The following is a 2276-nucleotide window of genomic DNA, read 5'->3' on the forward strand; positions in this document are numbered from 1 at the left end:
TGATAGAATAATGTTGAGTAAATAATAGATTTCATAAATAGTTTTATCCAAATGATTTTGTTAGATTAAGCAATACACAATCCTATAGCTTTTATTGCCATTGTTAGGGAAGCTCAGTGAAATAATATGAGATGATTTCGTTTTACAATCCATTAAATTCAGTCCTCCAAGACTGCAGTCGTTGCAAAATGATTGAAGTGTGAAAGAAAATCCATGCTTAAGGAAACTTTCTGCCTTATCAACAGTGTTCATTATCCATTTAATTTCTCTATTCATTATAGCAATCTAGCTCCTAAAAAGTAATTGTAAATTGTTAAACTGAATTGCCTCTTGTTTTTTCATGTAATAGGTTTAATTCGAATATTATTATTTTGAATAGCACAGTGTCACTATGCAGTGTAGAAAATCCGACGATCACAGACTGACAATCCAGGCAGGACATGTAGTTCGACGACAAACAACCGCATCCCTGACCTTGCTCAATAGTATGTGCTCTGTGCGCCGTGGGATCAGCGCCCTCGCCTACCGGCCGATCGGCCGGAACGGATGGCAAAACACTCCAGCAGCGAGCAGTGAGGTCGACTTTCGCGCCCGCGCGCCTCCCTGCTTTTCGCCCATATCCACGGGTGTCCGACGGGTGTGTCGTACGGGGCGAAATGAACTTAAACTCACTCGCTGAAATCAAGCGTTTTTCTTATCAAATTATTTTAATGCAAAAACTATGTTCCGCAACATTGAGCCCGAAAGGTGTTAATCTGATAAACGATTTTCGTTTTCTCCTGCCAGCTCCGTGTGTGCGCGGGCCGGGCTGCCTGCCTGCCTGCCTGTCTGCTGCATAGTGGGACTCTTTCGGGAGGAGAATTTCGTTCCGCTCTAAAGGCCATGAGCGAGCCACAGCAAGCATGCAAAGCCGCGCCAGTCTGCGGTGGAGCCGCGTGCGAAGTGCAGCATAATGTTGTAATGTGATTATCATTCTCGCACGCTGGTTTCCGTACTGCTGTTGCCAGCACGCTAAAAAGTGAACCATTGAATGCATCGGACTCACCGGTCTGCTGCTGTTTTGGACGATTTTTTGTTTCCCTGCAGCTGATTCGGGTTCTGTGGAGAAGGAAATACTACAGGAGACTTGCTGGAGTCGCTGCTGCATGGTACAGCTGACTGTTGTTGCTGTAATTGATTGGATGCAGGAGTCTTGAAATTGGAGCTTAAAGCCTCCGGGAACCTGGCTGGCAACCCGACTCGTTCGACTTGGTGCCACAAACGGGGGAAAAATCGGGACGCTGCGGATGAGGCTTTTAAGGGGTCTCATTTAACAATGATTTGTAGTCATGACAAAATTGATAAGAGGTAGAGACCGAATGTGCACGGCTGCGGCGGCTCCGATGGTTCACACTTGGGGTCCACCGACCGACCGTGTACTCCGTCCGATGCCATATCAGGTTGATCGCTGCCATGCTCGGGATCGGTGAAGTGCGAAATGCCGCCAGAAGATAACGTCCAAACTGTCAGCTTTCATTAGCTGCGGTATGTAGATATAGCTCAGTGCTCGGCCGACCCGGTACTCTGGGTTCTCTCCGGTGTGTACTGAACTGCTTCACGAGGGTTCAAACTCCGTATGCGTTCATCACCGGACGAGGACGTTGACTTTGGGGTTTTGCTGGGTGAAGGAAAAAATTTGCGGACCAAAAAAGGCTTTTCCTGCTTGAGAAGTTGGGAATGCAAGCACCTAATCTCGTGAAGCAATGCAATGTCATAAACAAATCATCAACATTCTCTAATCAAAACAATTGTCTAATGACAAAACCCACATGCATTCGAGCTAACATTGTTTGACGGCAACCGTTACAGTGGCGATGAAAACATTTCATTCCGCTGAAAATTATGAGTACACAAACATAAAAGTCACAGCAGAAGATCACTCAACCGATCGGGGAGGGAAGGATTAAACGATCTCGATGCATGCACTGGAAAAGAAAAGCACCATAAACATATCAGAAATTGGATTAAATCATCGTTGTCATCCGTCCCCGTCGTCGTCGTCGTTGTGATCGGTTCCCGATCTACAACTCCGAAGGGAATTCTCGAAAGACTTTCGACACCGGCACTGATATTTTGATTATTACGATTTATTTTTATTGTCAGCTATTAAACAACAGCGCCAGGTCTGCCTTCTGTGTGTACCACGACGACGACGACGACGACACTCACTCGACTGGCTGCATCGATCGGCGGATGGCGGCAGGCTGAGGCGTGCGCGACGTGGTCGGGGACAAAGC

The sequence above is a fragment of the Sabethes cyaneus genome, chromosome 3, assembly GCF_943734655.1.
Source record: "Sabethes cyaneus chromosome 3, idSabCyanKW18_F2, whole genome shotgun sequence".
NCBI lineage: Eukaryota > Metazoa > Arthropoda > Insecta > Diptera > Culicidae > Sabethes > Sabethes cyaneus.